We start from the raw sequence: 27137 nt of genomic DNA, 5'->3' as shown, positions 1-27137 counted from the left end.
ATGATTGATCAGATATTAACCAACTGAAAAAGGATGGTGATAGTATCCTGCATTAGTCACCGAGTTCTAAACCGTTCATCATAGTTGCAACAGTCTTCTCAAACCTTTACAATAATGATATCTGCTAACAGTAAAGATATTCAAATTTTAATTTTGCATGAAGTAATTATGTGCCCTATCAGAACTAATATTTTACTACTTCATGCATCTCAATTTCTTTTGTTATTTCAATGAAAATAAACAAAATGCAATTCAATAAAAAATATGATTTTCTCATCGATTTTATGTTTAATAATGAACTTTCTTTTAACCTTTGCTGACATCTTTTCAATTAATACTTTAAAACAAAAAACCCTTTAATTTTGATGTTCTAGATCTGTGAGCTATCCTAATGATATGCACATGTGGTAGCATGGCCGAGCGGTCTTAGGCGCTGGATTAAGGCTCCAGTTTCTTCGGAGGCATGGGTTCAAATCCCACTGCTGCCATATTTATTATACAAAGAGTAGGCCATTTATTGATGTCAAAGTGATTCTTTTTTTCCATTAGATAGGATATTACCCAGCTGAAATTTGTTGGTGAAAGATTCCTCTAGCTACTCAACAGTTCATCATTGTTACAAGAGACTTCCCAAATGTTTTAAAAATGTTATCTGCTAACAGTCAAGATGAGCCAAAATTAAGTTGGCATGAAGTAATTAGAAGTAATATCATAACTAATATTTAATTACTGAGTTGTCTTATCATACAATTAGAGATGGAAATGTTGGCAACGTGACTCATTGGTATAAATTGATGGATTTATATTCCGATTTCTCTAACTTTTCTATCACTCTAAATTTTAATCTCACAGCTGTCTATTTTAGGCATTTGAATAATACTTCAAAGTTGTTTGGATACATCAGTTGCGCTAAATGAAGGAAATTTGAAGTCAAATATAATCATTACTTGTTAAATGTACCTGGCTTCTTTTGCATTTTATCTCAGCTTTTCCTGACTTTGGGTAAAGTTTTGAATGACATTCCAGATATGAGAGCTAAAATATTTTAAAGTGTACAGCAGGTTGTAGGATGACAGAGCTATTCAAGCTGCTGGAATCAAATCCCACTGCTGCCATATTTATTCTCCAAGGAGAAGATCCAGTGATATATATCAAAGTGGTTTCCTAAAGTAGATAAGGTATAAAAGAAGCTAAATTTGGTTGGTGGAAGCACACCTTAAGCTGTCACATGCAGTAGTTTAAAACAATTTATCATCAACTGATGATTGATCAGATATTAACCAACTGAAAAGGAGAAGATCCAGTGACTTATATCAAAGTGGTTTCCTAAAGTATATAAGGTATGAAAGAAGCTACATTTGGTTGGTGGAAGCACACCTTAAGCTGTCACATGCAGTAGTTCAAAACAAAATATCATCAATTCATGATTGATCAGATATTAACCAACTGAAAAAGGATGGTGATAGTATCCTGCATTAGTCACCGAGTTCTAAACCGTTCATCATAGTTGCAACAGTCTTCTCAAACCTTTAAAATAATGATATCTGCTAACAGTAAAGATATTCAAATTTTAATTTTGCATGAATTAATTATGTGCCCTATCAGAACTAATATTTTAATACTTCATGCATCTCAATTTCTTTTGTTATTTCAATGAAAATAAACAAAATGCTATTCAAAAAAAATATGAATTTCTCATCGATTTTATGTTTAATAATGAACTTTCTTTTAACCTTTGCTGACATCTTTTCAATTAATACTTTAAAACAAAAAAAACTTTAATTTTGATGTTCTAGATCTGTGAGCTATCCTAATGATAAGCACATGTGGTAGCATGGCCGAGGGGTGTAAGGCGCTGGATTAAGGCTCCAGTCTCTTCGGAGGCGTGGGTTCAAATCCCTCTGCTGCCATATTTATTATACAAAGAGTAGGCCAGTTATTGATGTCAAACTGATTCTTTTTTTCCATTAGAAAGGATATTACCCAGCTGAAATTTGTTGGTGGAAGATTCCTCTAGCTACTCAACAGTTCATCATTGTTACAAGAGACTTCCCAAATGTTTTAAAAATGTTATCTGCTAACAGTCAAGATGAGCCAAAATTAAGTTGGCATGAAGTAACTAGAAGTAATATCATCACTAATATTTAATTACTGAGTTGTCTTATCATACAATTAGAGATGGAAATGTTGGCAACGTGACTCATTGGTATAAATTGATGGATTTATATTCCGATTTCTCTAACTTTTCTATCACTCTGGATTTTAATCTCACAGCTGTCTATTTTAGGCATTTGAATAATACTTCAAAATTGTTTGGATACATCAGTTGTGCTAAATGAAGGAAATTTGAAGTCAAATATAATCATTACTTGTTAAATGTACCTGGCTTCTTTTGCATTTTATCTCAGCTTTTCCTGACTTTGGGTAAAGTTTTGAATGACATTCCAGATATGAGAGCTAAAATATTTTAAAGTGTACAGCAGGTTGTAGGATGACAGAGCTATTCAAGCTGTTGGAATCAAATCCCACTGCTGCCATATTTATTCTCCAAGGAGAAGATCCAGTGATATATATCAAAGTGGTTTCCTAAAGTAGATAAGGTATAAAAGAAGCTAAATTTGGTTGGTGGAAGCATACCTTAACCTGTCACATGCAGTAGTTTAAAACAATTTATCATCAACTGATGATTGATCAGATATTAACCAACTGAAAAGGAGAAGATCCAGTGACTTATATCAAAGTGGTTTCCTAAAGTAGATAAGGTATAAAAGAAGCTACATTTGGTTGGTGGAAGCACACCTTAAGCTGTCACATGCAGTAGTTCAAAACAATTTATCATCAATTCATGATTGATCAGATATTAACCAACTGAAAAAGGATGGTGATAGTATCCTGCATTAGTCACCGAGTTCTAATCCGTTCATCATAGTTGCAACAGTCTTCTCAAACCTTTAAAATAATGATATCTGCTAACAGTAAAGATATTCAAATTTTAATTTTGCATGAATTAATTATGTGCCCTATCAGAACTAATATTTTACTACTTCATGCATCTCAATTTCTTTTGTTATTTCAATGAAAATAAACAAAATGCAATTCAATAAAAAATATGAATTTCTCATCGATTTTATGTTTAATAATGAACTTTCATTTAACCTTTGCTGACATCTTTTCAATTACTACTTTAAAACAAAAAACCCTTTAATTGTGATGTTCTAGATCTGTGAGCTATCCTAATGATAAGCACATGTGGTAGCATGGCCGAGCGGTCTAAGGCGCTGGATTAAGGCTCCAGTCTCTTCGGAGGCGTGGGTTCAAATCCCTCTGCTGCCATATTTATTATTCAAAAAGTAGGCCAGTTATTGATGTCAAACTGATTCTTTATTTCCATTAGAAAGGATATTACCCAGCTGAAATTTGTTGGTGGAAGATTCCTCTAGCTACTCAACAGTTCATCATTGTTACAAGAGACTTCCCAAATGTTTTAAAAATGTTATCTGCTAACAGTCAAGATGAGCCAAAATTAAGTTGGCATGAAGTAATTAGAAGTAATATCATAACTAATATTTAATTACTGAGTGGTCTTATCATACAATTAGAGATGGAAATGTTGGCAACGTGACTCATTGGTATAAATTGATGGATTTATATTCCGATTTCTCTAACTTTCCTATCACTTTGGATTTTAATCTCACAGCTGTCTATTTTAGGCATTTGAATAATACTTCAAAGTTGTTTGGATACATCAGTTGCGCTAAATGAAGGAAATTTGAAGTCAAATATAATCATTACTTGTTAAATGTACCTGGCTTCTTTTGCATTTTATCTCAGCTTTTCCTGACTTTGCGTCAAGTTTGGAATGACATTCCATATATGAGAGCTAAAATATTTTAAAGTGTACAGCAGGTTGTAGGATGACAGAGCTATTAAAGCCACTGGAATCAAATCCCACTGCTGCCATATTTATTCTCCAAGGAGAAGATCCAGTGATATATACCAAAATGGTTTCCTAAAGTAGATAAGGTATAAAAGAAGCTAAATTTGGTTGGTGGAAGCACACCTTAAGCTGTCACATGCAGTAGTTTAAAACAATTTATCATCAACTGATGATTGATCAGATATTAACCAACTGAAAAGGAGAAGATCCAGTGACTTATATCAAAGTGGTTTCCTAAAGTATATAAGGTATAAAAGAAGCTACATTTGGTTGGTGGAAGCACACCTTAAGCTGTCACATGCAGTAGTTCAAAACAATTTATCATCAATTCATGATTGATCAGATATTAACCAACTGAAAAAGGATGGTGATAGTATCCTGCATTAGTCACCGAGTTCTAAACCGTTCATCATAGTTGCAACAGTCTTCTCAAACCTTTAAAATAATGATATCTGCTAACAGTAAAGATATTCAAATTTTAATTTTGCATGAAGTAATTATGTGCCCTATCAGAACTAATATTTTACTACTTCATGCATCTCAATTTCTTTTGTTATTTCAATGAAAATAAACAAAATGCAATTCAATAAAAAATATGAATTTCTCATCGATTTTATGTTTAATAATGAACTTTCTTTTAACCTTTGCTGACATCTTTTCAATTAATACTTTAAAACAAAAAACCCTTTAATTTTGATGTTCTAGATCTGTGAGCTATCCTAATGATATGCACATGTGGTAGCATGGCCGAGCGGTCTTAGGCGCTGGATTAAGGCTCCAGTCTCTTCGGAGGCATGGGTTCAAATCCCACTGCTGCCATATTTATTATACAAAGAGTAGGCCATTTATTGATGTCAAAGTGATTCTTTTTTTCCATTAGATAGGATATTACCCAGCTGAAATTTGTTGGTGAAAGATTCCTCTAGCTACTCAACAGTTCATCATTGTTACAAGAGACTTCCCAAATGTTTTAAAAATGTTATCTGCTAACAGTCAAGATGAGCCAAAATTAAGTTGGCATGAAGTAATTAGAAGTAATATCATAACTAATATTTAATTACTGAGTTGTCTTATCATACAATTAGAGATGGAAATGTTGGCAACGTGACTCATTGGTATAAATTGATGGATTTATATTCCGATTTCTCTAACTTTTCTATCACTCTAAATTTTAATCTCACAGCTGTCTATTTTAGGCATTTGAATAATACTTCAAAGTTGTTTGGATACATCAGTTGCGCTAAATGAAGGAAATTTGAAGTCAAATATAATCATTACTTGTTAAATGTACCTGGCTTCTTTTGCATTTTATCTCAGCTTTTCCTGACTTTGGGTAAAGTTTTGAATGACATTCCAGATATGAGAGCTAAAATATTTTAAAGTGTACAGCAGGTTGTAGGATGACAGAGCTATTCAAGCTGCTGGAATCAAATCCCACTGCTGCCATATTTATTCTCCAAGGAGAAGATCCAGTGATATATATCAAAGTGGTTTCCTAAAGTAGATAAGGTATAAAAGAAGCTAAATTTGGTTGGTGGAAGCACACCTTAAGCTGTCACATGCAGTAGTTTAAAACAATTTATCATCAACTGATGATTGATCAGATATTAACCAACTGAAAAGGAGAAGATCCAGTGACTTATATCAAAGTGGTTTCCTAAAGTATATAAGGTATGAAAGAAGCTACATTTGGTTGGTGGAAGCACACCTTAAGCTGTCACATGCAGTAGTTCAAAACAAAATATCATCAATTCATGATTGATCAGATATTAACCAACTGAAAAAGGATGGTGATAGTATCCTGCATTAGTCACCGAGTTCTAAACCGTTCATCATAGTTGCAACAGTCTTCTCAAACCTTTAAAATAATGATATCTGCTAACAGTAAAGATATTCAAATTTTAATTTTGCATGAATTAATTATGTGCCCTATCAGAACTAATATTTTAATACTTCATGCATCTCAATTTCTTTTGTTATTTCAATGAAAATAAACAAAATGCTATTCAAAAAAAATATGAATTTCTCATCGATTTTATGTTTAATAATGAACTTTCTTTTAACCTTTGCTGACATCTTTTCAATTAATACTTTAAAACAAAAAAACCTTTAATTTTGATGTTCTAGATCTGTGAGCTATCCTAATGATAAGCACATGTGGTAGCATGGCCGAGGGGTGTAAGGCGCTGGATTAAGGCTCCAGTCTCTTCGGAGGCGTGGGTTCAAATCCCTCTGCTGCCATATTTATTATACAAAGAGTAGGCCAGTTATTGATGTCAAACTGATTCTTTTTTTCCATTAGAAAGGATATTACCCAGCTGAAATTTGTTGGTGGAAGATTCCTCTAGCTACTCAACAGTTCATCATTGTTACAAGAGACTTCCCAAATGTTTTAAAAATGTTATCTGCTAACAGTCAAGATGAGCCAAAATTAAGTTGGCATGAAGTAACTAGAAGTAATATCATCACTAATATTTAATTACTGAGTTGTCTTATCATACAATTAGAGATGGAAATGTTGGCAACGTGACTCATTGGTATAAATTGATGGATTTATATTCCGATTTCTCTAACTTTTCTATCACTCTGGATTTTAATCTCACAGATGTCTATTTTAGGCATTTGAATAATACTTCAAAATTGTTTGGATACATCAGTTGTGCTAAATGAAGGAAATTTGAAGTCAAATATAATCATTACTTGTTAAATGTACCTGGCTTCTTTTGCATTTTATCTCAGCTTTTCCTGACTTTGGGTAAAGTTTTGAATGACATTCCAGATATGAGAGCTAAAATATTTTAAAGTGTACAGCAGGTTGTAGGATGACAGAGCTATTCAAGCTGTTGGAATCAAATCCCACTGCTGCCATATTTATTCTCCAAGGAGAAGATCCAGTGATATATATCAAAGTGGTTTCCTAAAGTAGATAAGGTATAAAAGAAGCTAAATTTGGTTGGTGGAAGCATACCTTAACCTGTCACATGCAGTAGTTTAAAACAATTTATCATCAACTGATGATTGATCAGATATTAACCAACTGAAAAGGAGAAGATCCAGTGACTTATATCAAAGTGGTTTCCTAAAGTAGATAAGGTATAAAAGAAGCTACATTTGGTTGGTGGAAGCACACCTTAAGCTGTCACATGCAGTAGTTCAAAACAATTTATCATCAATTCATGATTGATCAGATATTAACCAACTGAAAAAGGATGGTGATAGTATCCTGCATTAGTCACCGAGTTCTAAACCGTTCATCATAGTTGCAACAGTCTTCTCAAACCTTTAAAATAATGATATCTGCTAACAGTAAAGATATTCAAATTTTAATTTTGCATGAATTAATTATGTGCCCTATCAGAACTAATATTTTACTACTTCATGCATCTCAATTTCTTTTGTTATTTCAATGAAAATAAACAAAATGCAATTCAATAAAAAATATGAATTTCTCATCGATTTTATGTTTAATAATGAACTTTCATTTAACCTTTGCTGACATCTTTTCAATTACTACTTTAAAACAAAAAACCCTTTAATTGTGATGTTCTAGATCTGTGAGCTATCCTAATGATAAACACATGTGGTAGCATGGCCGAGCGGTCTAAGGCGCTGGATTAAGGCTCCAGTCTCTTCGGAGGCGTGGGTTCAAATCCCTCTGCTGCCATATTTATTATTCAAAAAGTAGGCCAGTTATTGATGTCAAACTGATTCTTTTTTTCCATTAGAAAGGATATTACCCAGCTGAAATTTGTTGGTGGAAGATTCCTCTAGCTACTCAACAGTTCATCATTGTTACAAGAGACTTCCCAAATGTTTTAAAAATGTTATCTGCTAACAGTCAAGATGAGCCAAAATTAAGTTGGCATGAAGTAACTAGAAGTAATATCATCACTAATATTTAATTACTGAGTTGTCTTATCATATAATTAGAGATGGAAATGTTGGCAACGTGACTCATTGGTATAAATTGATGGATTTATATTCCGATTTCTATAACTTTTCTATCACTCTGGATTTTAATCTCACAGCTGTCTATTTTAGGCATTTGAATAATACTTCAAAGTTGTTTGGATACATCAGTTGCGCTAAATGAAGGAAATTTGAAGTCAAATATAATCATTACTTGTTAAATGTACCTGGCTTCTTTTGCATTTTGTCTCAGCTTTTCCTGACTTTGGGTAAAGTTTTGAATGACATTCCAGATATGAGAGCTAAAATATTTTAAAGTGTACAGCAGGTTGTAGGATGACAGAGCTATTCAAGCCACTGGAATCAAATCCCACTGCTGCCATATTTATTCTCCAAGGAGAAGATCCAGTGATATATACCAAAGTGGTTTCCTAAAGTAGATAAGGTATAAAAGAAGCTAAATTTGGTTGGTGGAAGCACACCTTAAGCTGTCACATGCAGTAGTTTAAAACAATTTATCATCAACTGATGATTGATCAGATATTAACCAACTGAAAAGGAGAAGATCCAGTGACTTATATCAAAGTGGTTTCCTAAAGTATATAAGGTATGAAAGAAGCTACATTTGGTTGGTGGAAGCACACCTTAAGCTGTCACATGCAGTAGTTCAAAACAATTTATCATCAATTCATGATTGATCAGATATTAACCAACTGAAAAAGGATGGTGATAGTATCCTGCATTAGTCACCGAGTTCTAAACCGTTCATCATAGTTGCAACAGTCTTCTCAAACCTTTAAAATAATGATATCTGCTAACAGTAAAGATATTCAAATTTTAATTTTGCATGAAGTAATTATGTGCCCTATCAGAACTAATATTTTACTACTTCATGCATCTCAATTTCTTTTTATTATTTCAATGAAAATAAACAAAATGCAATTCAATAATAAATATGAATTTCTCATCGATTTTATGTTTAATAATGAACTTTCTTTTAACCTTTGCTGACATCTTTTCAATTAATACTTTAAAACAAAAAACCCTTTAATGTTGATGTTCTAGATCTGTGAGCTATCCAAATGATATGCACATGTGGTAGCATGGCCAAGCGGTCTAAGGCGCTGGATTAAGGCTCCAGTCTCTTCGGAGGCGTGGGTTAAAATCCCACTGCTGCCATATTTATTATACAAAGAGTAGGCCAGTTATTGATGTCAATGTGATTTTTTTTTTCCATTAGATAGGATATTACCCAGCTGAAATTTGTTGGTGAAAGATTCCTCTAGCTACTCAACAGTTCATCATTGTTACAAGAGACTTCCCAAATGTTTTAAAAATGTTATCTGCTAACAGTCAAGATGAGCCAGAATTAAGTTGGCATGAAGTAATTAGAAGTAATATCATAACTAATATTTAATTACTGAGTTGTCTTATCATACAATTAGAGATGGAAATGTTGGCAACGTGACTCATTGGTATAAATTGATGGATTTATATTCCGATTTCTCTAACTTTTCTATCACTCTGGATTTTAATCTCACAGCTGTCTATTTTAGGCATTTGAATAATACTTCAAAGTTGTTTGGATACATCAGTTGCGCTAAATGAAGGAAATTTGAAGTCAAATATAATCATTACTTGTTAAATGTACCTGGCTTCTTTTGCATTTTATCTCAGCTTTTCCTGACTTTGGGTAAAGTTTTGAATGACATTCCAGATATGAGAGCTAAAATATTTTAAAGTGTACAGCAGGTTGTAGGATGACAGAGCTATTCAAGCTGTTGGAATCAAATCCCACTGCTGCCATATTTATTCTCCAAGGAGAAGATCCAGTGATATATATCAAAGTGGTTTCCTAAAGTAGATAAGGTATAAAAGAAGCTAAATTTGGTTGGTGGAAGCACACCTTAAGCTGTCACATGCAGTAGTTTAAAACAATTTATCATCAACTGATGATTGATCAGATATTAACCAACTGAAAAGGAGAAGATCCAGTGACTTATATCAAAGTGGTTTCCTAAAGTAGATAAGGTATAAAAGAAGCTACATTTGGTTGGTGGAAGCACACCTTAAGCTGTCACATGCAGTAGTTCAAAACAATTTATCATCAATTCATGATTTATCAGATATTAACCAACTGAAAAAGGATGGTGATAGTATCCTGCATTAGTCACCGAGTTCTAATCCGTTCATCATAGTTGCAACAGTCTTCTCAAACCTTTAAAATAATGATATCTGCTAACAGTAAAGATATTCAAATTTTAATTTTGCATGAATTAATTATGTGCCCTATCAGAACTAATATTTTACTACTTCATGCATCTCAATTTCTTTTGTTATTTCAATGAAAATAAACAAAATGCAATTCAAAAAAAATATGAATTTCTCATCGATTTTATGTTTAATAATGAACTTTCTTTTAACCTTTGCTGACATCTTTTCAATTAATACTTTAAAACAAAAAAACCTTTAATTTTGATGTTCTAGATCTGTGAGCTATCCTAATGATAAGCACATGTGGTAGCATGGCCGAGCGGTCTAAGGCGCTGGATTAAGGCTCCAGTCTCTTCGGAGGCGTGGGTTCAAATCCCTCTGCTGCCATATTTATTATACAAAAAGTAGGCCAGTTATTGATGTCAAACTGATTCTATTTTTTCCATTAGAAAGGATATTACCCAGCTGAAATTTGTTGGTGGAAGATTCCTCTAGCTACTCAACAGTTCATCATTGTTACAAGAGACTTCCCAAATGTTTTAAAAATGTTATCTGCTAACAGTCAAGATGAGCCAAAATTAAGTTGGCATGAAGTAATTAGAAGTAATATCATAACTAATATTTAATTACTGAGTTGTCTTATCATACAATTAGAGATGGAAATGTTGGCAACGTGACTCATTGGTATAAATTGATGGATTTATATTCCGATTTCTCTAACTTTCCTATCACTTTGGATTTTAATCTCACAGCTGTCTATTTTAGGCATTTGAATAATACTTCAAAGTTGTTTGGATACATCAGTTGCGCTAAATGAAGGAAATTTGAAGTCAAATATAATCATTACTTGTTAAATGTACCTGGCTTCTTTTGCATTTTATCTCAGCTTTTCCTGACTTTGCGTAAAGTTTGGAATGACATTCCAGATATGAGAGCTAAAATATTTTAAAGTGTACAGCAGGTTGTAGGATGACAGAGCTATTAAAGCCACTGGAATCAAATCCCACTGCTGCCATATTTATTCTCCAAGGAGAAGATCCAGTGATATATACCAAAATGGTTTCCTAAAGTAGATAAGGTATAAAAGAAGCTAAATTTGGTTGGTGGAAGCACACCTTAAGCTGTCACATGCAGTAGTTTAAAACAATTTATCATCAACTGATGATTGATCAGATATTAACCAACTGAAAAGGAGAAGATCCAGTGACTTATATCAAAGTGGTTTCCTAAAGTATATAAGGTATAAAAGAAGCTACATTTGGTTGGTGGAAGCACACCTTAAGCTGTCACATGCAGTAGTTCAAAACAATTTATCATCAATTCATGATTGATCAGATATTAACCAACTGAAAAAGGATGGTGATAGTATCCTGCATTAGTCACCGAGTTCTAAACCGTTCATCATAGTTGCAACAGTCTTCTCAAACCTTTACAATAATGATATCTGCTAACAGTAAAGATATTCAAATTTTAATTTTGCATGAAGTAATTATGTGCCCTATCAGAACTAATATTTTACTACTTCATGCATCTCAATTTCTTTTGTTATTTCAATGAAAATAAACAAAATGCAATTCAATAAAAAATATGAATTTCTCATCGATTTTATGTTTAATAATGAACTTTCTTTTAACCTTTGCTGACATCTTTTCAATTAATACTTTAAAACAAAAAACCCTTTAATGTTGATGTTCTAGATCTGTGAGCTATCCAAATGATATGCACATGTGGTAGCATGGCCAAGCGGTCTCAGGCGCTGGATTAAGGCTCCAGTCTCTTCGGAGGCGTGGGTTAAAATCCCACTGCTGCCATATTTATTATACAAAGAGTAGGCCAGTTATTGATGTCAATGTGATTTTTTTTTTCCATTAGATAGGATATTACCCAGCTGAAATTTGTTGGTGAAAGATTCCTCTAGCTACTCAACAGTTCATCATTGTTACAAGAGACTTCCCAAATGTTTTAAAAATGTTATCTGCTAACAGTCAAGATGAGCCAGAATTAAGTTGGCATGAAGTAATTAGAAGTAATATCATAACTAATTTTTAATTACTGAGTTGTCTTATCATACAATTAGAGATGGAAATGTTGGCAACGTGACTCATTGGTATAAATTGATGGATTTATATTCCGATTTCTCTAACTTTTCTATCACTCTGGATTTTAATCTCACAGCTGTCTATTTTAGGCATTTGAATAATACTTCAAAGTTGTTTGGATACATCAGTTGCGCTAAATGAAGGAAATTTGAAGTCAAATATAATCATTACTTGTTAAATGTACCTGGCTTCTTTTGCATTTTATCTCAGCTTTTCCTGACTTTGGGTAAAGTTTTGAATGACATTCCAGATATGAGAGCTAAAATATTTTAAAGTGTACAGCAGGTTGTAGGATGACAGAGCTATTCAAGCTGTTGGAATCAAATCCCACTGCTGCCATATTTATTCTCCAAGGAGAAGATCCAGTGATATATATCAAAGTGGTTTCCTAAAGTAGATAAGGTATAAAAGAAGCTAAATTTGGTTGGTGGAAGCACACCTTAAGCTGTCACATGCAGTAGTTTAAAACAATTTATCATCAACTGATGATTGATCAGATATTAACCAACTGAAAAGGAGAAGATCCAGTGACTTATATCAAAGTGGTTTCCTAAAGTAGATAAGGTATAAAAGAAGCTACATTTGGTTGGTGGAAGCACACCTTAAGCTGTCACATGCAGTAGTTCAAAACAATTTATCATCAATTCATGATTTATCAGATATTAACCAACTGAAAAAGGATGGTGATAGTATCCTGCATTAGTCACCGAGTTCTAATCCGTTCATCATAGTTGCAACAGTCTTCTCAAACCTTTAAAATAATGATATCTGCTAACAGTAAAGATATTCAAATTTTAATTTTGCATGAATTAATTATGTGCCCTATCAGAACTAATATTTTACTACTTCATGCATCTCAATTTCTTTTGTTATTTCAATGAAAATAAACAAAATGCAATTCAAAAAAAATATGAATTTCTCATCGATTTTATGTTTAATAATGAACTTTCTTTTAACCTTTGCTGACATCTTTTCAATTAATACTTTAAAACAAAAAAACCTTTAATTTTGATGTTCTAGATCTGTGAGCTATCCTAATGATAAGCACATGTGGTAGCATGGCCGAGCGGTCTAAGGCGCTGGATTAAGGCTCCAGTCTCTTCGGAGGCGTGGGTTCAAATCCCTCTGCTGCCATATTTATTATACAAAAAGTAGGCCAGTTATTGATGTCAAACTGATTCTATTTTTTCCATTAGAAAGGATATTACCCAGCTGAAATTTGTTGGTGGAAGATTCCTCTAGCTACTCAACAGTTCATCATTGTTACAAGAGACTTCCCAAATGTTTTAAAAATGTTATCTGCTAACAGTCAAGATGAGCCAAAATTAAGTTGGCATGAAGTAATTAGAAGTAATATCATAACTAATATTTAATTACTGAGTTGTCTTATCATACAATTAGAGATGGAAATGTTGGCAACGTGACTCATTGGTATAAATTGATGGATTTATATTCCGATTTCTCTAACTTTCCTATCACTTTGGATTTTAATCTCACAGCTGTCTATTTTAGGCATTTGAATAATACTTCAAAGTTGTTTGGATACATCAGTTGCGCTAAATGAAGGAAATTTGAAGTCAAATATAATCATTACTTGTTAAATGTACCTGGCTTCTTTTGCATTTTATCTCAGCTTTTCCTGACTTTGCGTAAAGTTTGGAATGACATTCCAGATATGAGAGCTAAAATATTTTAAAGTGTACAGCAGGTTGTAGGATGACAGAGCTATTAAAGCCACTGGAATCAAATCCCACTGCTGCCATATTTATTCTCCAAGGAGAAGATCCAGTGATATATACCAAAATGGTTTCCTAAAGTAGATAAGGTATAAAAGAAGCTAAATTTGGTTGGTGGAAGCACACCTTAAGCTGTCACATGCAGTAGTTTAAAACAATTTATCATCAACTGATGATTGATCAGATATTAACCAACTGAAAAGGAGAAGATCCAGTGACTTATATCAAAGTGGTTTCCTAAAGTATATAAGGTATAAAAGAAGCTACATTTGGTTGGTGGAAGCACACCTTAAGCTGTCACATGCAGTAGTTCAAAACAATTTATCATCAATTCATGATTGATCAGATATTAACCAACTGAAAAAGGATGGTGATAGTATCCTGCATTAGTCACCGAGTTCTAAACCGTTCATCATAGTTGCAACAGTCTTCTCAAACCTTTACAATAATGATATCTGCTAACAGTAAAGATATTCAAATTTTAATTTTGCATGAAGTAATTATGTGCCCTATCAGAACTAATATTTTACTACTTCATGCATCTCAATTTCTTTTGTTATTTCAATGAAAATAAACAAAATGCAATTCAATAAAAAATATGATTTTCTCATCGATTTTATGTTTAATAATGAACTTTCTTTTAACCTTTGCTGACATCTTTTCAATTAATACTTTAAAACAAAAAACCCTTTAATTTTGATGTTCTAGATCTGTGAGCTATCCTAATGATATGCACATGTGGTAGCATGGCCGAGCGGTCTTAGGCGCTGGATTAAGGCTCCAGTTTCTTCGGAGGCATGGGTTCAAATCCCACTGCTGCCATATTTATTATACAAAGAGTAGGCCATTTATTGATGTCAAAGTGATTCTTTTTTTCCATTAGATAGGATATTACCCAGCTGAAATTTGTTGGTGAAAGATTCCTCTAGCTACTCAACAGTTCATCATTGTTACAAGAGACTTCCCAAATGTTTTAAAAATGTTATCTGCTAACAGTCAAGATGAGCCAAAATTAAGTTGGCATGAAGTAATTAGAAGTAATATCATAACTAATATTTAATTACTGAGTTGTCTTATCATACAATTAGAGATGGAAATGTTGGCAACGTGACTCATTGGTATAAATTGATGGATTTATATTCCGATTTCTCTAACTTTTCTATCACTCTAAATTTTAATCTCACAGCTGTCTATTTTAGGCATTTGAATAATACTTCAAAGTTGTTTGGATACATCAGTTGCGCTAAATGAAGGAAATTTGAAGTCAAATATAATCATTACTTGTTAAATGTACCTGGCTTCTTTTGCATTTTATCTCAGCTTTTCCTGACTTTGGGTAAAGTTTTGAATGACATTCCAGATATGAGAGCTAAAATATTTTAAAGTGTACAGCAGGTTGTAGGATGACAGAGCTATTCAAGCTGCTGGAATCAAATCCCACTGCTGCCATATTTATTCTCCAAGGAGAAGATCCAGTGATATATATCAAAGTGGTTTCCTAAAGTAGATAAGGTATAAAAGAAGCTAAATTTGGTTGGTGGAAGCACACCTTAAGCTGTCACATGCAGTAGTTTAAAACAATTTATCATCAACTGATGATTGATCAGATATTAACCAACTGAAAAGGAGAAGATCCAGTGACTTATATCAAAGTGGTTTCCTAAAGTATATAAGGTATGAAAGAAGCTACATTTGGTTGGTGGAAGCACACCTTAAGCTGTCACATGCAGTAGTTCAAAACAAAATATCATCAATTCATGATTGATCAGATATTAACCAACTGAAAAAGGATGGTGATAGTATCCTGCATTAGTCACCGAGTTCTAAACCGTTCATCATAGTTGCAACAGTCTTCTCAAACCTTTAAAATAATGATATCTGCTAACAGTAAAGATATTAAAATTTTAATTTTGCATGAATTAATTATGTGCCCTATCAGAACTAATATTTTAATACTTCATGCATCTCAATTTCTTTTGTTATTTCAATGAAAATAAACAAAATGCAATTCAAAAAAAATATGAATTTCTCATCGATTTTATGTTTAATAATGAACTTTCTTTTAACCTTTGCTGACATCTTTTCAATTAATACTTTAAAACAAAAAAAACTTTAATTTTGATGTTCTAGATCTGTGAGCTATCCTAATGATAAGCACATGTGGTAGCATGGCCGAGGGGTGTAAGGCGCTGGATTAAGGCTCCAGTCTCTTCGGAGGCGTGGGTTCAAATCCCTCTGCTGCCATATTTATTATACAAAGAGTAGGCCAGTTATTGATGTCAAACTGATTCTTTTTTTCCATTAGAAAGGATATTACCCAGCTGAAATTTGTTGGTGGAAGATTCCTCTAGCTACTCAACAGTTCATCATTGTTACAAGAGACTTCCCAAATGTTTTAAAAATGTTATCTGCTAACAGTCAAGATGAGCCAAAATTAAGTTGGCATGAAGTAACTAGAAGTAATATCATCACTAATATTTAATTACTGAGTTGTCTTATCATACAATTAGAGATGGAAATGTTGGCAACGTGACTCATTGGTATAAATTGATGGATTTATATTCCGATTTCTCTAACTTTTCTATCACTCTGGATTTTAATCTCACAGCTGTCTATTTTAGGCATTTGAATAATACTTCAAAATTGTTTGGATACATCAGTTGTGCTAAATGAAGGAAATTTGAAGTCAAATATAATCATTACTTGTTAAATGTACCTGGCTTCTTTTGCATTTTATCTCAGCTTTTCCTGACTTTGGGTAAAGTTTTGAATGACATTCCAGATATGAGAGCTAAAATATTTTAAAGTGTACAGCAGGTTGTAGGATGACAGAGCTATTCAAGCCACTGGAATCAAATCCCACTGCTGCCATATTTATTCTCCAAGGAGAAGATCCAGTGATATATACCAAAGTGGTTTCCTAAAGTAGATAAGGTATAAAAGAAGCTAAATTTGGTTGGTGGAAGCACACCTTAAGCTGTCACATGCAGTAGTTTAAAACAATTTATCATCAACTGATGATTGATCAGATATTAACCAACTGAAAAGGAGAAGATCCAGTGACTTATATCAAAGTGGTTTCCTAAAGTATATAAGGTATGAAAGAAGCTACATTTGGTTGGTGGAAGCACACCTTAAGCTGTCACATGCAGTAGTTCAAAACAATTTATCATCAATTCATGATTGATCAGATATTAACCAACTGAAAAAGGATGGTGATAGTATCCTGCATTAGTCACCGAGTTCTAAACCGTTCATCATAGTTGCAACAGTCTTCTCAAACCTTTAAAATAATGATATCTGCTAACAGTAAAGATATTCAAATTTTACTTTTGCATGAAGTAATTATGTGCCCTATCAGAACTAATATTTTACTACTTCATGCATCTCAATTTCTTTTTATTATTTCAATGAAAATAAACAAAATGCAATTCAATAAAAAATATGAATTTCTCATCGATTTTATGTTTAATAATGAACTTTCTTTTAACCTTTTCTGACATCTTTTCAATTAATACTTTAAAACAAAAAACCCTTTAATGTTGATGTTCTAGATCTGTGAGCTATCCAAATGATATGCACATGTGGTAGCATGGCCAAGCGGTCTAAGGCGCTGGATTAAGGCTCCAGTCTCTTCGGAGGTGTGGGTTAAAATCCCACTGCTGCCATATTTATTATACAAAGAGTAGGCCAGTTATTGATGTCAATGTGATTTTTTTTTTTGCATTAGATAGGATATTACCCAGCTGAAATTTGTTGATGAAAGATTCCTCTAGCTACTCAACAGTTCATCATTGTTACAAGAGACTTCCCAAATGTTTTAAAAATGTTATCTGCTAACAGTCAAGATGAGCCAAAATTAAGTTGGCATGAAGTAATTAGAAGTAATATCATAACTAATATTTAATTACTGAGTTGTCTTATCATACAATTAGAGATGGAAATGTTGGCAACGTGACTCATTGGTATAAATTGATGGATTTATATTCCGATTTCTCTAACTTTTCTATCACTCTGGATTTTAATCTCACAGCTGTCTATTTTAGGCATTTGAATAATACTTCAAAGTTGTTTGGATACATCAGTTGCGCTAAATGAAGGAAATTTGAAGTCAAATATAATCATTACTTGTTAAATGTACCTGGCTTCTTTTGCATTTTATCTCAGCTTTTCCTGACTTTGGGTAAAGTTTTGAATGACATTCCAGATATGAGAGCTAAAATATTTTAAAGTGTACAGCAGGTTGTAGGATGACAGAGCTATTCAAGCCGTTGGAATCAAATCCCACTGCTGCCATATTTATTCTCCAAGGAGAAGATCCAGTGATATATATCAAAGTGGTTTCCTAAAGTAGATAAGGTATAAAATAAGCTAAATTTGGTTGGTGGAAGCACACCTTAAGCTGTCACATGCAGGTAGTTTAAAACAATTTATCATCAACTGATGATTGATCAGATATTAACTAACTGAAAAGGAGAAGATCCAGTGACTTATATCAAAGTTGTTTCCTAAAGTAGATAAGGTATAAAAGAAGCTACATTTGGTTGGTGGAAGCACACCTTAAGCTGTCACATGCAGTAGTTCAAAACAATTTATCATCAATTCATAATTGATCAGATATTAACCAACTGAAAAAGGATGGTGATAGTATCCTGCATTAGTCACCGAGTTCTAAACCGTTCATCATAGTTGCAACAGTCTTCTCAAACCTTTAAAATAATGATATCTGCTAACAGTAAAGATATTCAAATTTTAATTTTGCATGAATTAATTATGTGCCCTATCAGAACTATTATTTTACTACTTCATGCATCTCAATTTCTTTTGTTATTTCAATGAAAATAAACAAAATGCAATTCAATAAAAAATATGAATTTCTCATCGATTTTATGTTTAATAATGAACTTTCTTTTAACCTTTGCTGACATCTTTTCAATTAATACTTTAAAACCAAAAAACCTTTAATTTTGATGTTCTAGATCTGTGAGCTATCCTAACGATAAACACATGTGGTAGCATGGCTGAGTGGTCTAAGGCGCTGGATTAAGGCTCCAGTCTCTTCGGAGGCGTGGGTTCAAATCCCTCTGCTGCCATATTTATTATACAAAGAGTAGGCCAGTTATTGATGTCAAACTGATTCTTTTTTTTCATTAGAAAGGATATTACCCAGCTGAAATTTGTTGGTGGAAGATTCCTCTAGCTACTCAACAGTTCATCATTGTTACAAGAGACTTCCCAAATGTTTTAAAAATGTTATCTGCTAACAGTCAAAATGAGCCAAAATTAAGTTGGCATGAAGTAATTAGAAGTAATATCATAACTAATATTTAATTACTGAGTTGTCTTATCATACAATTAGAGATGGAAATGTTGGCAACGTGACTCATTGGTATAAATTGATGGATTTATATTCCGATTTCTCTAACTTTTCTATCACTCTGGATTTTAATCTCACAGCTGTCTATTTTAGGCATTTGAATAATACTTCAAAGTTGTTTGGATACATCAGTTGCGCTAAATGAAGGAAATTTGAAGTCAAATATAATCATTACTTGTTAAATGTACCTGGCTTCTTTTGCATTTTATCTCAGCTTTTCCTGACTTTGGGTAAAGTTTTGAATGACATTCCAGATATGAGAGCTAAAATATTTTAAAGTGTACAGCAGGTTGTAGGATGACAGAGCTATTCAAGCTGTTGGAATCAAATCCCACTGCTGCCATATTTATTCTCCAAGGAGAAGATCCAGTGATATATATCAAAGTGGTTTCCTAAAGTAGATAAGGTATAAAAGAAGCTACATTTGGTTGGTGGAAGCACACCTTAAGCTGTCACATGCAGTAGTTCAAAACAATTTATCATCAATTCATGATTGATCAGATATTAACCAACTGAAAAAGGATGGTGATAGTATCCTGCATTAGTCACCGAGTTCTAAACCGTTCATCATAGTTGCAACAGTCTTCTCAAACCTTTAAAATAATGATATCTGCTAACAGTAAAGATATTCAAATTTTAATTTTGCATGAATTAATTATGTGCCCTATCAGAACTAATATTTTACTACATCATGCATCTCAATTTCTTTTGTTATTTCAATGAAAATAAACAAAATGCCATTCAATAAAAAATATGAATTTCTCATCGATTTTATGTTTAATAATGAACTTTCTTTTAACCTTTGCTGCCATCTTTTCAATTAATACTTTAATACAAAAAACCCTTTAATTTTGTTCTAGATCTGTGAGCTATCCTAATGATAAGCACATGTGGTAGCATGGCCGAGCGGTCTAAGGCGCTGGATTAAGGCTCCAGTCTCTTTGGAGGTGTGGGTTCAAATCCCTCTGCTGCCATATTTATTATACAAAGAGTAGGCCAGTTATTGATGTCAAACTGATTCTTTTTTTCGAGCTAAAATTTGTTGGTGAAAGATTCCTCTAGCTACTCAACAGTTCATCATTGTTACAAGAGACTTCCCAAATGTTTTAAAAATGTTATCTGCTAACAGTCAAGAAGAGCCAAAATTAAGTTGGCATGAAGTAATTAGAAGTAATTTCATAACTAATATTTAATTACTGAGTTGTCTTATCATACAATTAGAGATGGAAATGTTGGCAACGCGCCTCATTGGTATAAATTGATGGATTTATATTCCGATTTCTCTAACTTTTCTATCACTCTGGATTTTAATCTCACAGCTGTCTATTTTAGGCATTTGAATAATACTTCAAAGTTGTTTGGATACATCAGTTGCGCTAAATGAAGGAAATTTGAAGTCAAATATAATCATTACTTGTTAAATGTACCTGGCTTCTTTTGCATTTTATCTCAGCTTTTCCTGACTTTGGGTAAAGTTTTGAATGACATTCCAGATATGAGAGCTAAAATATTTTGAAGTGTACAGCAGGTTGTAGGATGACAGAGCTATTCAAGCCGTTGGAATCAAATCCCACTGCTGCCATATTTATTCTCCAAGGATAAGATCCAGTGATATATATCAAAGTGGTTTCCTAAAGTAGATAAGGTATAAAAGAAGCTAAATTTGGTTGGTGGAAGCACACCTTAAGCTGTCACATGCAGTAATTTAAAACAATTTATCATCAACTGATGATTGATCAGATATTAACCAACTGAAAAGGAGAAGATCCAGTGACTTATATCAAAGTGGCTTCCTAAAGTAGATAAGGTATAAAAGAAGCTACATTTGGTTGGTGGAAGCACACCTTAAGCTGTCACATGCAGTAGTTCAAAACAATTTATCATCAATTCATGATTGATCAGATATTAACCAACTGAAAAAGGATGGTGATAGTATCCTGCATTAGTCACCGAGTTCTAAACAGTTCATCATAGTTGCAACAGTCTTCTCAAACCTTTAAAATAATGATATCTGCTAACAGTAAAGATATTCAAATTTTAATTTTGCATGAAGTAATTATGTGGTATAAATTGATGGATTTATATTCTGATTTCTCTAACTTTCCTATCACTTTGGATTTTAATCTCACAGCTGTCTGTTTTAGGCATTTGAATAATACTTCAAAGTTGTTTGGATACATCAGTTGCGCTAAATGAAGGAAATTTGAAGTCAAATATAATCATTACTTGTTAAATGTACCTGGCTTCTTTTGCATTTTATCTCAGCTTTTCCTGACTTTGGGTAAAGTTTTGAATGACATTCCAGATATGAGAGCTAAAATATTTTAAAGTGTACAGCAGGTTGTAGGATGACAGAGCTATTCAAGCCACTGGAATCAAATCCCACTGCTGCCATATTTATTCTCCAAGGAGAAGATCCAGTGATATATACCAAAGTGGTTTCCTAAAGTAGATAAGGTAAAAAAGAAGCTAAATTTGGTTGGTGGAAGCACACCTTAAGCTGTCACATGCAGTAGTTTAAAACAATTTATCATCAACTGATGATTGATCAGATATTAACCAACTGAAAAGGAGAAGATCCAGTGACTTATATCAAAGTGGTTTCCTAAAGTATATAAGGTATGAAAGAAGCTACATTTGGTTGGTGGAAGCACACCTTAAGCTGTCACATGCAGTAGTTCAAAACAATTTATCATCAATTCATGATTGATCAGATATTAACCAACTGAAAAAGGATGGTGATAGTATCCTGCATTAGTCACCGAGTTCTAAACAGTTCATCATAGTTGTAACAATCTTCTCAAACCTTTAAAAAAAATGATATCTGCTAACAGTAAAGATATTCAAATTTTAATTTTGCATGAAGTAATTATGTGCCCTATCAGAACTAATATTTTACTACTTCATGCATCTCAATTTCTTTTGTTATTTCAATGAAAATAAACAAAATGCAATTCAATAAAAAATATGAATTTCTCATCGATTTTATGTTTAATAATGAACTTTCTTTAAACTTTTGCTGACATCTTTTCAATTAATACTTTAAAACAAAAAACCCTTTAATTTTTATGTTCTAGATCTGTGAGCTATCCTAATGATATGCACATGTGGTAGCATGGCCGAGTGGTCTAAGGCACTGGATTAAGGCTCCAGTCTCTTCGGAGGCGTGGGTTCAAATCCCACTGCTGCCATATTTATTATACAAAGAGTAGGCCAGTTATTGATGTCAATGTGATTTTTTTTTTGCATTAGATAGGATATTACCCAGCTGAAATTTGTTGATGAAAGATTCCTCTAGCTACTCAACAGTTCATCATTGTTACAAGAGACTTCCCAAATGTTTTAAAAATGTTATCTGCTAACAGTCAAGATGAGCCAAAATTAAGTTGGCATGAAGTAATTAGAAGTAATATCATAACTAATATTTAATTACTGAGTTGTCTTATCATACAATTAGAGATGGAAATGTTGGCAACGTGACTCATTGGTATAAATTGATGGATTTATATTCCGATTTCTCTAACTTTTCTATCACTCTGGATTTTAATCTCACAGCTGTCTATTTTAGGCATTTGAATAATACTTCAAAGTTGTTTGGATACATCAGTTGCGCTAAATGAAGGAAATTTGAAGTCAAATATAATCATTACTTGTTAAATGTACCTGGCTTCTTTTGCATTTTATCTCAGCTTTTCCTGACTTTGGGTAAAGTTTTGAATGACATTCCAGATATGAGAGCTAAAATATTTTAAAGTGTACAGCAGGTTGTAGGATGACAGAGCTATTCAAGCCGTTGGAATCAAATCCCACTGCTGCCATATTTATTCTCCAAGGAGAAGATCCAGTGATATATATCAAAGTGGTTTCCTAAAGTAGATAAGGTATAAAATAAGCTAAATTTGGTTGGTGGAAGCACACCTTAAGCTGTCACATGCAGGTAGTTTAAAACAATTTATCATCAACTGATGATTGATCAGATATTAACTAACTGAAAAGGAGAAGATCCAGTGACTTATATCAAAGTTGTTTCCTAAAGTAGATAAGGTATAAAAGAAGCTACATTTGGTTGGTGGAAGCACACCTTAAGCTGTCACATGCAGTAGTTCAAAACAATTTATCATCAATTCATAATTGATCAGATATTAACCAACTGAAAAAGGATGGTGATAGTATCCTGCATTAGTCACCGAGTTCTAAACCGTTCATCATAGTTGCAACAGTCTTCTCAAACCTTTAAAATAATGATATCTGCTAACAGTAAAGATATTCAAATTTTAATTTTGCATGAATTAATTATGTGCCCTATCAGAACTATTAATTTACTACTTCATGCATCTCAATTTCTTTTGTTATTTCAATGAAAATAAACAAAATGCAATTCAATAAAAAATATGAATTTCTCATCGATTTTATGTTTAATAATGAACTTTCTTTTAACCTTTGCTGACATCTTTTCAATTAATACTTTAAAACCAAAAAACCTTTAATTTTGATGTTCTAGATCTGTGAGCTATCCTAACGATAAACACATGTGGTAGCATGGCTGAGTGGTCTAAGGCGCTGGATTAAGGCTCCAGTCTCTTCGGAGGCGTGGGTTCAAATCCCTCTGCTGCCATATTTATTATACAAAGAGTAGGCCAGTTATTGATGTCAAACTGATTCTTTTTTTTCATTAGAAAGGATATTACCCAGCTGAAATTTGTTGGTGGAAGATTCCTCTAGCTACTCAACAGTTCATCATTGTTACAAGAGACTTCCCAAATGTTTTAAAAATGTTATCTGCTAACAGTCAAAATGAGCCAAAATTAAGTTGGCATGAAGTAATTAGAAGTAATATCATAACTAATATTTAATTACTGAGTTGTCTTATCATACAATTAGAGATGGAAATGTTGGCAACGTGACTCATTGGTATAAATTGATGGATTTATATTCCGATTTCTCTAACTTTTCTATCACTCTGGATTTTAATCTCACAGCTGTCTATTTTAGGCATTTGAATAATACTTCAAAGTTGTTTGGATACATCAGTTGCGCTAAATGAAGGAAATTTGAAGTCAAATATAATCATTACTTGTTAAATGTACCTGGCTTCTTTTGCATTTTATCTCAGCTTTTCCTGACTTTGGGTAAAGTTTTGAATGACATTCCAGATATGAGAGCTAAAATATTTTAAAGTGTACAGCAGGTTGTAGGATGACAGAGCTATTCAAGCTGTTGGAATCAAATCCCACTGCTGCCATATTTATTCTCCAAGGAGAAGATCCAGTGATATATATCAAAGTGGTTTCCTAAAGTAGATAAGGTATAAAAGAAGCTACATTTGGTTGGTGGAAGCACACCTTAAGCTGTCACATGCAGTAGTTCAAAACAATTTATCATCAATTCATGATTGATCAGATATTAACCAACTGAAAAAGGATGGTGATAGTATCCTGCATTAGTCACCGAGTTCTAAACCGTTCATCATAGTTGCAACAGTCTTCTCAAACCTTTAAAATAATGATATCTGCTAACAGTAAAGATATTCAAATTTTAATTTTGCATGAATTAATTATGTGCCCTATCAGAACTAATATTTTACTACATCATGCATCTCAATTTCTTTTGTTATTTCAATGAAAATAAACAAAATGCCATTCAATAAAAAATATGAATTTCTCATCGATTTTATGTTTAATAATGAACTTTCTTTTAACCTTTGCTGCCATCTTTTCAATTAATACTTTAATACAAAAAACCCTTTAATTTTGTTCTAGATCTGTGAGCTATCCTAATGATAAGCACATGTGGTAGCATGGCCGAGCGGTCTAAGGCGCTGGATTAAGGCTCCAGTCTCTTTGGAGGCGTGGGTTCAAATCCCTCTGCTGCCATATTTATTATACAAAGAGTAGGCCAGTTATTGATGTCAAACTGATTCTTTTTTTCGAGCTGAAATTTGTTGGTGAAAGATTCCTCTAGCTACTCAACAGTTCATCATTGTTACAAGAGACTTCCCAAATGTTTTAAAAATGTTATCTGCTAACAGTCAAGAAGAGCCAAAATTAAGTTGGCATGAAGTAATTAGAAGTAATTTCATAACTAATATTTAATTACTGAGTTGTCTTATCATACAATTAGAGATGGAAATGTTGGCAACGTGCCTCATTGGTATAAATTGATGGATTTATATTCCGATTTCTCTAACTTTTCTATCACTCTGGATTTTAATCTCACAGCTGTCTATTTTAGGCATTTGAATAATACTTCAAAGTTGTTTGGATACATCAGTTGCGCTAAATGAAGGAAATTTGAAGTCAAATATAATCATTACTTGTTAAATGTACCTGGCTTCTTTTGCATTTTATCTCAGCTTTTCCTGACTTTGGGTAAAGTTTTGAATGACATTCCAGATATGAGAGCTAAAATATTTTGAAGTGTACAGCAGGTTGTAGGATGACAGAGCTATTCAAGCCGTTGGAATCAAATCCCACTGCTGCCATATTTATTCTCCAAGGATAAGATCCAGTGATATATATCAAAGTGGTTTCCTAAAGTAGATAAGGTATAAAAGAAGCTAAATTTGGTTGGTGGAAGCACACCTTAAGCTGTCACATGCAGTAATTTAAAACAATTTATCATCAACTGATGATTGATCAGATATTAACCAACTGAAAAGGAGAAGATCCAGTGACTTATATCAAAGTGGCTTCCTAAAGTAGATAAGGTATAAAAGAAGCTACATTTGGTTGGTGGAAGCACACCTTAAGCTGTCACATGCAGTAGTTCAAAACAATTTATCATCAATTCATGATTGATCAGATATTAACCAACTGAAAAAGGATGGTGATAGTATCCTGCATTAGTCACCGAGTTCTAAACAGTTCATCATAGTTGCAACAGTCTTCTCAAACCTTGAAAATAATGATATCTGCTAACAGTAAAGATATTCAAATTTTAATTTTGCATGAAGTAATTATGTGGTATAAATTGATGGATTTATATTCTGATTTCTCTAACTTTACTATCACTTTGGATTTTAATCTCACAGCTGTCTGTTTTAGGCATTTGAATAATACTTCAAAGTTGTTTGGATACATCAGTTGCGCTAAATGAAGGAAATTTGAAGTCAAATATAATCATTACTTGTTAAATGTACCTGGCTTCTTTTGCATTTTATCTCAGCTTTTCCTGACTTTGGGTAAAGTTTTGAATGACATTCCAGATATGAGAGCTAAAATATTTTAAAGTGTACAGCAGGTTGTAGGATGACAGAGCTATTCAAGCCACTGGAATCAAATCCCACTGCTGCCATATTTATTCTCCAAGGAGAAGATCCAGTGATATATACCAAAGTGGTTTCCTAAAGTAGATAAGGTAAAAAAGAAGCTAAATTTGGTTGGTGGAAGCACACCTTAAGCTGTCACATGCAGTAGTTTAAAACAATTTATCATCAACTGATGATTGATCAGATATTAACCAACTGAAAAGGAGAAGATCCAGTGACTTATATCAAAGTGGTTTCCTAAAGTATATAAGGTATGAAAGAAGCTACATTTGGTTGGTGGAAGCACACCTTAAGCTGTCACATGCAGTAGTTCAAAACAATTTATCATCAATTCATGATTGATCAGATATTAACCAACTGAAAAAGGATGGTGATAGTATCCTGCATTAGTCACCGAGTTCTAAACAGTTCATCATAGTTGTAACAGTCTTCTCAAACCTTTAAAAAAAATGATATCTGCTAACAGTAAAGATATTCAAATTTTAATTTTGCATGAAGTAATTATGTGCCCTATCAGAACTAATATTTTACTACTTCATGCATCTCAATTTCTTTTGTTATTTCAATGAAAATAAACAAAATGCAATTCAATAAAAAA

The 27137-nt window shown here is 32.9% G+C and overlaps 14 non-coding genes across 14 annotated transcripts; all 14 read left to right on the top strand.

The window, feature by feature from the left end:
• Positions 1–1828: 1828 nt before the first annotated feature.
• On the top strand, positions 1829–1910 carry TRNAL-AAG (transfer RNA leucine (anticodon AAG)). The gene has a single exon. It is a non-coding gene; the product is annotated as a tRNA-Leu (tRNA).
• A 1341-nt stretch (positions 1911–3251) lies between these two features.
• TRNAL-AAG (transfer RNA leucine (anticodon AAG)) lies at positions 3252–3333 on the top strand. Its single transcript has one exon. It is a non-coding gene; the product is annotated as a tRNA-Leu (tRNA).
• Positions 3334–4674: 1341 nt separating this feature from the next.
• Positions 4675–4756, top strand: TRNAL-AAG (transfer RNA leucine (anticodon AAG)). The gene has a single exon. It is a non-coding gene; the product is annotated as a tRNA-Leu (tRNA).
• A 1340-nt stretch (positions 4757–6096) lies between these two features.
• Positions 6097–6178, top strand: TRNAL-AAG (transfer RNA leucine (anticodon AAG)). The gene has a single exon. It is a non-coding gene; the product is annotated as a tRNA-Leu (tRNA).
• A 1341-nt stretch (positions 6179–7519) lies between these two features.
• Positions 7520–7601, top strand: TRNAL-AAG (transfer RNA leucine (anticodon AAG)). The gene has a single exon. It is a non-coding gene; the product is annotated as a tRNA-Leu (tRNA).
• Positions 7602–8943: 1342 nt separating this feature from the next.
• Positions 8944–9025, top strand: TRNAL-AAG (transfer RNA leucine (anticodon AAG)). The gene has a single exon. It is a non-coding gene; the product is annotated as a tRNA-Leu (tRNA).
• A 1340-nt stretch (positions 9026–10365) lies between these two features.
• On the top strand, positions 10366–10447 carry TRNAL-AAG (transfer RNA leucine (anticodon AAG)). Its single transcript has one exon. It is a non-coding gene; the product is annotated as a tRNA-Leu (tRNA).
• A 2764-nt stretch (positions 10448–13211) lies between these two features.
• TRNAL-AAG (transfer RNA leucine (anticodon AAG)) lies at positions 13212–13293 on the top strand. The gene has a single exon. It is a non-coding gene; the product is annotated as a tRNA-Leu (tRNA).
• Positions 13294–16057: 2764 nt separating this feature from the next.
• On the top strand, positions 16058–16139 carry TRNAL-AAG (transfer RNA leucine (anticodon AAG)). The gene has a single exon. It is a non-coding gene; the product is annotated as a tRNA-Leu (tRNA).
• A 2767-nt stretch (positions 16140–18906) lies between these two features.
• Positions 18907–18988, top strand: TRNAL-AAG (transfer RNA leucine (anticodon AAG)). Its single transcript has one exon. It is a non-coding gene; the product is annotated as a tRNA-Leu (tRNA).
• Positions 18989–20164: 1176 nt separating this feature from the next.
• Positions 20165–20246, top strand: TRNAL-AAG (transfer RNA leucine (anticodon AAG)). The gene has a single exon. It is a non-coding gene; the product is annotated as a tRNA-Leu (tRNA).
• Positions 20247–22381: 2135 nt separating this feature from the next.
• On the top strand, positions 22382–22463 carry TRNAL-AAG (transfer RNA leucine (anticodon AAG)). The gene has a single exon. It is a non-coding gene; the product is annotated as a tRNA-Leu (tRNA).
• Positions 22464–23805: 1342 nt separating this feature from the next.
• Positions 23806–23887, top strand: TRNAL-AAG (transfer RNA leucine (anticodon AAG)). Its single transcript has one exon. It is a non-coding gene; the product is annotated as a tRNA-Leu (tRNA).
• Positions 23888–25063: 1176 nt separating this feature from the next.
• Positions 25064–25145, top strand: TRNAL-AAG (transfer RNA leucine (anticodon AAG)). The gene has a single exon. It is a non-coding gene; the product is annotated as a tRNA-Leu (tRNA).
• Positions 25146–27137: the final 1992 nt, after the last annotated feature.

This window comes from Taudactylus pleione, unplaced genomic scaffold, assembly GCF_031769625.1.
Source record: "Taudactylus pleione unplaced genomic scaffold, aTauple2 ptg000016l, whole genome shotgun sequence".
Classification (NCBI taxonomy): Eukaryota; Metazoa; Chordata; class Amphibia; order Anura; family Myobatrachidae; genus Taudactylus; species Taudactylus pleione.
This window is presented reverse-complemented; position numbering and strand designations above follow the sequence as displayed.